General features: G+C 44.1%; 1 pseudogene; it reads right to left on the minus strand.

Moving 5' to 3' along the window:
* Nucleotides 1-7,738: 7,738 nt before the first annotated feature.
* LOC107106179 overlaps nucleotides 7,739-10,389 on the minus strand; it is a 5,755-nt pseudogene continuing 3,104 nt past the window's right edge.

Raw genomic sequence — 10,389 nt, forward strand, 5'->3', positions numbered from 1 at the left:
CCCCCCCCAGGCACCAAGAATACAGAGCATCCCTGGCCCCAGACTGAGAGTTCCTATCTATACCTTGTGGCTCATAGCCACTGATGGACCTCCGCTCCATCTTTATCCATAAGAACATAAGAGAATCCAGTGTTGGATCAGGCCAATGGCCCATCCAGTTTAACACACCGTGGCCAAAAATACCAGGTGCCATCAGGAGGTCCAGCAGTGGGGCCAGGACACCAGAAGCCCTCCCACTGTTGACCCCCACCCAGCACCAAGAATACAGAGCATCACTTGCCCCAATTTTCATGCCTGTAGCACACAAAGTAGAAGTTTTGCTCACAGGACTACATTGCTTAGAGGGAGCATTGATTGGTAAGGTAAAGGTTCCCTTGCTTGAGGGAGGTAAAGGTTCCCTTGCTTAGAGGGAGCATTGATTGTGGGTGAGAATGCTGATGTGGCGGTGGTGATTTTCCAGTTTTTTACTTTGTTGGTCTCCTTGGTGACCCTCGGGATCTGCGTTTTGTGAATGCGTATAAAATTAAAAATTTGCATGCTCAGCCATAGCGGTCGTAGGGAGGCCCAGAAAGGAGCCATTCACCTGTGCCACGTGTGGATGAGAATAAATAGGAATTACATTCTCAGCCACAGTGTCGTTCGCGCCCATCGGCTCCTTCACCTGCCAGGCATTTTCGCCACTGTCTCGTCCCCGCTCCCCATCTGCCGTCTGGGGTTTTTTTTTCCCTGCCCGCCCCCTGCTCCCGTTCCTCCTGGCAGCCCCCCTGCCCTGGACGGGAGAGACGTCCGCCCCTTCCCAAATGCCGGTGAAGGAGAAGGCAGCTGCAGGGGTTGGAGCCAGTGTTCCCTCTAAGCTGAGTTATTGTGAGCTAGCTCACAGTTTTTTAGCCTCCAGCTCATACATTTTTGTCTTAGCTCAGGAAGGAGGGCTCCAGAGCAAACTAATTGATGTGGTAGCCAAATTGCTCGTGAAAAGTACGCAGACGGAGAGTGATTTCAGCTTAGCGTACTTTATTCGATCAGGAACAAGACAACTTTAGCCAGCTTGCAGGGCGGCTTATATTCCCCGTGAAACCGCCATCCATAACACACCCCCACTTCCTAATAGGTTATTTACAGTGGCCGAGAGTTCCATAGGCTCTCGGCTGGGAACCTAGCCCCTGATTGGTGCGGGCTAGGATCCGCATAGTCCATTGTCTTTTTGAGCAAAGCTCGACATTTGCGCTTGACCGTGTGGAGCCCAAACTGGCCATGCGGTCTGAACTGGGTATATTACAGCTCGCTCACAACTTTAATGCTAGTAGCTCACAAAGTAGAATTTTTGCTCACAAGACTCCACAACTTAGAGGGAACATTGGTCGGAGCCCTGTTATTGGTTCTAAAATAGAACCAATACCAACATCTAATCAATAAAAAAGTATGAGAAATTAAATAAAGAGAAAAGTACCTTCCAGTGTAGGTCCTAAGCCTGCAAATAGAATTGCCTTGTCAGGGGACAGACAGATAACATGAACTTAAATAGTATAACAGAGGATGATGCAATGCTGATGTAGTGTCAGAGGTCACAAAGAGGGGAATTTTTTTTTGGGGGGGGGTATGACATTGCAAAAAAAACAAATACTTAAAGAGATAGTGCCCATATGTTACAATGCCAATATAGCAATGACAACGCTAAAAGACTTAAGGATATAGCACCCATGGGGGTCATTTCCTACAGGAGCGCACAGGAGCGGAGCTCCAGCAGTAAAGAGCCCAGGGGGCGGGCACATGCAACAAACCCCACCCCCTGCTCCCAGCAGCCCTCAGTCAGAGCAAGAAGCAGCCAGGTAAGCTGCAGAGCTGTTCCCCCGGTCCAAAACAGTCCAGTGGCACCTTTAAGACCCAGTTTTATTCAGGTACAAGCTCTCCCTCCTCTGTGAGGAGAAATCTGCACGTTCCCCCCCAATAGCTAGCAATCAAAAAAAAAAAAACCTTAAAGAGATAGTGCCCATAGACTAATATAAGAATGACAGTGCAAAATAACTTTTTTGCTACAATGTCAGAGGTCACAGAAAAGTTTTTTTTTAAAATATATAAAATTATAGTACAGAAAGATTTGAGACAGTACTCATAGGCATAAAAATAGCGTAACAAAAATTTCATAATGCCCTAAACACCACTGGTCGAACATTTTACCACTTTTGGGCATAGTGACAGAGACCTTTGCTTCTTCATCTTGGGAAAAGTCCAGGCCAGAAATCTGCAATTGGCACAGCATCTGAAGGCCAGGGAGACCTTCTGGATTTATGCTTTGAATAGTTTAATACCACATGGATTAAATCAAGAAATTGATTGGCAAGCTGTATGAATGGGTGTTGCATAGCATTTGTTCGGCTATTATTTTGTCTAATTTCTGGTGTTTAGGGAATGTTTTTTCATAAGAAGATTTGCTAATGGGGTTATTATCCTTTCCCCCTATTATTGAGTTCCACTTACTAAGAAATGATTTATAAGCTGAATAGGAGTTCTGAACATTTAAACCTGCTGAGATCTTGTTCATTATAAAATGGTCCCAGACCTTAGCATACCATTGGTGTAGAGTGGGCAAAGATGGTTCTTTCCAGTTTTGTGCAATTGTTGACTTTGCCGCTGACAACAATAAAATAATTAAAGCTTTCCCGGATTAGAGATGTAAGATTTCCAAAAATTTTGAAGCTCGGGAAAAAACTCGTTCCCCCCCAGTTTTTTTCAGGGGGGAACGGAAATTTTCGGAAAAATGGGGGAAAATGCTACATTAGCACTTCTTTTTTCTTTTCCAGATTGAAAGTCTATTTGGGCCCAGAAACCCTAATGGAAAATCCATTCCGTGTTTTTATTGCAACTCTACGTGTACTGTAATATATTTCAATGGAGCCCATGCAAGTCAATTGGCATTCCTGGCTTTCGTTATATTTCCAATGGGCCTTCAAGGGTTTCCCATTGTTTCCAATTATGATTATCCACCTTTTGATTTCAGAGATAGGCAAGCCAGTCTAGCTTTAAATCATGTCCCTCCAATTTTAACTGTCTTGTATTTTCGATTCTTATCCATTCTTTAATCCATGTCAATGCACAAGCATTATAATATGTTCCCCAGTCAGGAAGACATAAGAACATAAGAGACGCCAATGTTGGATCAGGCCAAAGGCCCATCCAGTCCAACACTCTCTGTCACACAGTGGCCAGAAATACCAGTGCCATCAGGAGGTCCACCAGTGGGGCCAGGACATTAGAAGCCCTCCCACTGTTGACCCCCTCCCCAAGCACCAAGAAGACAGAGCATCACTTGCCCCAAAGTCCCTATCTATACCTTGTGGCTAATAGCCACTGATGGACCTCTGCTCCATATGCTTATCTAATTCCCTTTTGAAGCCATCCATGCTTGTAGCCGCCACCACCTCCTGTGGCAGTGGATTCCATATGTTAATCACTCTTTGGGTGAAGAAGTACTTCCTTTTATCCATTCTAACCCGACCGCTCAGCAATTTCATTGAGTGCCCACGAGTTCTTGTATTGTGAGAAAGGGAGAAAAGTACCCTGTTTTCCCGAAAATAAGACCTACCCAAAAAATAAGCCCTAGCAGGATTTCTATGCATTTGTGGTATAAGCCCTACCCCGATAATAAGACCTAGTGATGAGAGTTATGACGATGTTCCAGAAGAAGATGATTTAACTGTATTTGAATAAATGTAGATTGTTGTATTATACTTAATAAAAATAAGACATCCCCTGAAAATAAGCCCTAGTGTGTCTTCTTGAGAAAAAACAAATATAAGACAGTGTCTTATTTTCAGGGAAACACGGTACTGCTCTATCCCATGCATAATCTTATAAACCTCGATCATGTCACCCCTCAGCCGTCGTTTCTCCAACCTAAAGAGTTTAACCTTTCCTCATAGGGAAAGTGTCCCAACCCTTTTATCATTCAAGTTGCCCTTTTCTGCACTTTTTCCGGTTTTGGACTCTCCCGTTTCGCTTTTAAAAGTTTCTCCTTCTCTGTCCACTTCCCCGCCATCTTTTACCGATTGTTTACTTTCGCCGCAGTTTCTAAAGTCTCTGAATGTGCGCTCAAGCGTTTATACACGCCTTGGTAAGTTTTTCTCAACAGATTTCAACGCTTTCGCTCCCCCCCCCCCCGTTTTTTTTCTTTAAAATTTTGGGCCCCTCCCCCCGCTCATTTCACTTCTCGATCTGTGGGGTGGGGAGCTTTCTTTTTAAATTATCATAGACGCTTTATTCTGACTCATGTTCATATTGGTCTTCCGACCTCGTTTAGTCTCTGATTCGATCGCTTGATCCCCAGTGCTTGTCCCGGTCAGCGTCACTAAGTTCCATACGGACACTTGCAGGAGGGACTGTCGGGGTGGAGAGGCGCCTCAATTCCCCAGCATCGCACTGGCGAAGAGGCGACTTCTCAAAAGCCCCATGGCTAGAAGCCCTTCGCCGGGCCTCATGGGGGGCAACGAGCCTGCATACCCCCTCCTTCCCGCTCGTGCACAGCTCGCATCCCTGGGAGGTCCGGGAGATGCGACTGCTCAGCGTGTTGCTATCCACTGGTCGCTGTAGCAAACTTGAGAATGCTGTTCGGGTGTGTTTCTGTAAGCTGAGACATACTTTTGATTTACTGGCTTTCTTTACAAAAAAAAAGAGCTGTTCCCCAATGTACATTGTTTCAAACAGGCGGAATTTTAGAAGCAAAAGCCTTAAGTTAGGGGGAATTTGGACCCCAAAACTGGTAAAATTTGCTAAGACCAACTTCAGAAAGCTTATCCTTCAGTAAAGCATCTACCAATAAGAGGATGACACAAATCACAACTTTGATTGTGCTTTGGGTCTTCCACAGACCCACCCAATTTAGCCCCCTTACACTAAAATTAGCAGCTAAAGGGGTATGAGTTCTGTAAATCGTCCAACATATCATAACTGTTGTTACATATTAATAGTGGCTGTAATATTTATTAATACTGGCTATAGTAAATTTCGATGAAGCAGATTGAAGAAAAAACTATTCCCTTTTTTGCATGGGGTGGGAAATATGGGGCATCCACTTATTTTAAAGAGCTATGGCCCTTCCTTCGCTGAGGGTTTTTTTCCTCCTTCCGATTGATTAACAAACACTTTTTATCATTAACATTTTCAATTATATTTAAATACAACAGTTTGAACAATATTAATACATGCAAATATAGACGAGTAAAACGATTTGATTTTTACACTGATGTCATTAAAACTTTCTGTGTATAAAATTCAGCAAACTTATTAACAATAAACTTCAAAAAGAAGGAACAAAGAACCAGAACAAAGGATTTCTATCATTACAAACAATGGAATCCCTAAGAATATTAATAAGAATAACAGTAATAAAATAACAAAACAATAAAACAACAAAACAAGCTCACTATGCCTACTGCTTTAGACTGAAATATAACTTCTTATCTTACTAATAAAACACAAAATCCATATATTTGGGGGGCAACTTATATATATATATATATGAATTGGATTTGAGGATACATATTTTTAAAAAGTAAACCATTTATCCGTAAAATTGTTGACTCGTGATGGAGTGTCCATTGACAGTAACTGTGTCGCTAATTTGTCTGAGACTGCCATGTCCTAAACTTTTGATATCCATTGTTTTAAGGTAGGTATTTTAATCAATTTCCAATTTTGCGCTATTAGGTATTTTGTTGCCATCAATAACAGTGATATTAATTCTAGGGCCTGTTTGGTCAGAGAAATCCCTGGCTAATAATGGAGTAGTAATGATTCCGGAGGATTAGGCAACCGTAACCCTGTTATGTTTCTCACTTCTTCTAATACATAATTCCAGAATGTAATAAGTCTGGGACAAGCCCACCAGCAGTGGAGAAATGATCCAATATTTCCACATCCCTTCCAACAGAGGGGAGTGGCCTTAAATTTGCATTTAAATAGAATTTCTGGAGTAAGATACCAGCGTGCATATAACTTATAGTTTTGTAATTTAAGGTTCAGAGATTAAGTAGTAAACATGTAAGTATTCCATATTCCTAACCACTGGCTATCTGTGCGCTCTGTTTTCCAATCATTATGCTACGCATTTTGAATGGAGGACTTTTCAGACCAAGGTTTGTTATTAAGCAGAGTATATATAATTGCAAGCAAACCTTTTAGACCATCAGATTGTTTTTTCAAAAATAATTCAAAAAGTGTTAGAGATCTAAGTCGGACGATTTGCTAAGTTCTTTCCATTGTGATGTATTTGAAAATGTTGTTAACTACGGCGATTGTGTGTCATATTTTGTTTCTAGCTGTTGTTGTGTTCCTACCTTACCATTAATAACAAAATCGATAAAGAAACAATTATGGGCTGGCAATGGCTTGGAAGGGAAGAGAGGCTTTCTGGGATGTTATTTACCTTTTCAGCTGCCCATTCCCACACACTGAGCCTCTATGAGAGGGGCAAAATACCCCCCCCCTCTAACGCCGACACTTTTCCAAACTTAAAGTAGTCAGACAAAAAATTCATTTTCTCACTCAGCTCAAAGAAGGCACAATCTCAATGGAGGAATTCAAGGGGGACCATGAGGAGTCAGAGGTGGGGAGTAAGCCTTGGCCCAGGGCTTATTCCTGGTCATTTATGGCTCACGGAGAGGGGGGGGGGGTTCACAGTGTGGGGGGATTTACTTCTCCCTCCTGATTCTCTCTGGGAGAATCTGGGGATGAGTGGGGAAGACAGTTGGGACTGGGAAATTCGGGCCCCACAATGTTCACACTGCAACTTCCAACTCTAACATTCTATGATTCTATGAATATCTGCCCATTTCTACAATATTGTATTTCTATGGCAGTCCAACCCCTTTGAACTTGCTGGGTAGTTGAGTTGGGGGACATGACCATTTCCTTCCATCCCAAATTAATCCTACTGCCAGAACTCTCTGGGCTGCAAAGCGGCGAGATCCCCAAAAGCTCACAGCAGGCTGGAATGGGGAGGATATAGGGTTGGGGGATGCCTCTCTAAACTCCTAGTCAGAAAAGAAGTTTGTAAATTAGGAAAGCCGGTAGTTCAACTGCTCTCCTATGCCAGTAAAAACTAGGCTACCATCCTCTGTTTGCAAATCTCTGCACAGGATGTGGAAAGCAGAAATGTTTTTACCAGTTTTACGGTTGTCAAAAAGAGTTAGCTTGGCAGATACTCTGAAGTAATGAGTTTCGAAGAGGAGGGCAGTCACTCAAAGTTAACTACTTTCTGGACCTTCAGTATCTGGGCGTTAGAAGAAGAGCCTCAACTGAACCAACTATAGGAAATTTCATCTTTGCAGGAATACTCTGAGGAACAGGAAGGTAGGACCTCTGTCTCAATCTCTGGACACACTGTTAGCATTTATGAGGTTCCTCCCCTGTGTGGACTCATCATTGCTTCAGAAAATATGAGCTGTTCTTGAAATGTCTTCCATCCGGAGAGCACATTCTGGTTATCTTCCTTGTGAGGTCTAGTTCAGTCTTCAATCATGCCTAAAGCTCTTTCCACAGTACAAGAATTCTTAGATGCTGTTGAATATCTGTCCACACCCTGGGCAAAAGGTTTCTCCTGTCTGTGAGTTCCTACGTGCCCTTCAAGAGTTCCACTCTGACTGATTCCCCCCCCCCCATACTCTCATAATTGAAAATGGTTCTCCTCTTTGTGGATTCTTTGATGCCTTTGAAGAGTGCCACTCTCACTGAATCGATTTCCACACTCTGAGCATTCAGACGGTTTCTCCCCTGTGTGGGTTCTTTGATGCTGTTGAAGATGCTATTGAAGATGGGCACTCTGACTGACTATCTTTCCACTCTGTAGGCATTCAATAGGTTTCTCACCCGTGTGGGTTCTTTGATGCCGTTGAAGATGGCCACTCCGACTGAATCTCTTTCCACACTGTGAACATTCAAAAGGTTTCTCCCCTGTGTGGGTTCTTTGATGCTGTTGAAGAGTGCCACTCTGGCTGAATTTCTTTCCACACTGTGAGCATTCAAAAGGTTTCTCCCCTGTGTGGGTTCTTTGATGCCGTTGAAGAGTGCCACTCTCATTGAATCTCTTTCCACACTCTGAGCATTCAAAAGGTTTCTCCCTTGTGTGGGTTCTCTGATGTTCTTGAAGAGTGCTACTCCGACTGAATCTCTTTCTGCACTCTGAGCATTCAAAAGGTTTCTCTCCTGTATGGGTTCTTTGATGCTGTTGAAGAGTGCCAATGTGACTGAATCTTTTTCCACACTCAGAGCACTCAAAAGGTTTCTCCCCTGTGTGGGTTCTTTGATGCTGTTGAAGATGGGCACTCCGACTGAATCTCTTTCCACACTGTGAGCATTCAAAAGGTTTCTCCCCTGTGTGGGTTCTTTGATGCCGTTGAAGAGCGCCACTCTGACTGAATCTCTTTCCACACTGTGAGCACTCAAACGTTTTCTCTCCTCTGTGGTTTCTGTGATGCTTTTGAAGAGTGCCATACACACTGAATCTCTTTCCACACTCAGAGCATTCAAAAGGTTTCTCCCCTATATGGGTTCTGTGATGCTTTTGAAGAGTGCCACTCTGACTGAATCTCTTTCCACACTTGGCGCATTCAAAAGGTTTCTCCCCTGTGTGGGTTCTTTGATGCCGTTGAAGATGGGCACTCCGACTGAATCTCTTTCCACACTCTGAGCATTCAAAAGGTTTCTCCCCTGTGTGGGTTCTTCGGTGCATCTGAAGATGGCTACTCTGACTAAATTTCTTTCCACACTCCAAGCATTCAAAAGGTTTCTCCCCTGTGTGGGTTCTTTGGTGCTTTTGAAGACTGGAATTCACACTGAATCTCTTTCCACACTGTGAGCAATCAAAAAGCTTCTGTGCTGTGTTTATTCTTTGGTGTACAAGAAACTGTGTTCTGTACCTAAAGTACTTTCTACAATAAAAGCATTTACATGCCTTCATTATAGTGTGGTTTGGAAAAAATACATCACCCTTTCTTCCACTGGAGAATATCATTCCATTCTTGGAGCAGATAGATGGCTTCACTCCTGATTGAGTCCATTGGTGATCGCTGTGGATTGGGATTTCATGGAAGCCCCCTCCTTGGGAAGGAATGGACTTAACCCCTCTCTTCACTGTATGGCTTCCTTCCTGCCTCTGTGGTCCATGTCTATTAATTATGTTTCCTTCGGCCTGTTCATTCTTGGCTTTTTCCAGTGAGAACCTCTGAAATTCCCCAACTGACTCCTCGACATCTCCTGCTGGAATAAAGAGGGAGTTCCAGTCACTGGTCACACAAGAAGCCAAGCCACCCATCAGGAACTCCTGATTCATTAGTGTGCATTTTTGTCTCGTGAGCTGCAGGTTGCAACCTTTCCATGGCCAGCCCTGTTTTTATATTCTGACTATCCCTCCCCTCTACGAAACTCAAACTTCCTCTAAGGGGAAATTGGCAAAGATCTGTTCCTTCGCCCTGCCCATTTGCCTTGCCAAGCAGATCATATGATAATGAAACTCAAAAAGTAATCGTGATTTCCAGTCCTTTGACTGTACAGAGACTTTCCCTTCCAGGTGTGCTGAGACAGAAGAGGAGCTGGTCTTCAGGCTCCGATAACACGTGACTGCTGGGCTAGGGGGAGAAATCTGTACCAATGCTCCCTCTAAGCCGTGGGGGTCTTGTGAGCAAGCAATTTGGCTACTGCATAAATTAGTTTTCTCTGGAGCCATCCTTCCTGAGCTAAGACAAAAATGGGTGAGCCGGAGGCTAAAAAACCGTGAGCTAGCTCACACTAACTCAGCTTAGAGGGAACACTGGTCTGGACCTCACCAGGCGAACCCCACAACTCTAAGGGAACGTTCCTGGTTTTTGGAAGGGATGCCCATTGTTGGGGGAGGGTGGGGAGGCCTAGAACCATAGAATCATAGAGTTGGAAGGGACCTCCAGGGTCATCTAGCCCAACTCCCTGCACAATGCAGGAAATTCACAAATACCTCCCCCTCCAAACCCACAGTGACCGCTATTCCAAACCCAGAAGATGACAAAAAAAACCCCTCCAGGATCCCTTGCCAAACCAGCCTGGAGGTATGTAGCTGACCACGGGCATCCGACTCGTCCGGCAATGCTGTTCTTAAGTAAATACCTCACCTTTCCCTGGGATATCGGGTGTTTAAGGACCATGCAGCCCCTAAAGGGACTCAAGGAGCCACAACTGAACTCAGCCCCAGGAAGAATTCCCAATATCTCAGGCACCAAAAGGCCTCCCTCCCTCCTTACCCAGAAAGCTTCATAATTCGACCCAACCCAGAGTTCCTTAGAAGTGAAGCAGAAATCCACCATGGCTGTTCTCTGCCCCTTCCCTTGACAGAAGGATGAAGCACACTCACTTCCAGCCCGTTCACTC

Source organism: Gekko japonicus, unplaced genomic scaffold, assembly GCF_001447785.1.
Source record: "Gekko japonicus isolate JY-2015 unplaced genomic scaffold, Gekko_japonicus_V1.1 scaffold1578, whole genome shotgun sequence".
Classification (NCBI taxonomy): domain Eukaryota; kingdom Metazoa; phylum Chordata; class Lepidosauria; order Squamata; family Gekkonidae; genus Gekko; species Gekko japonicus.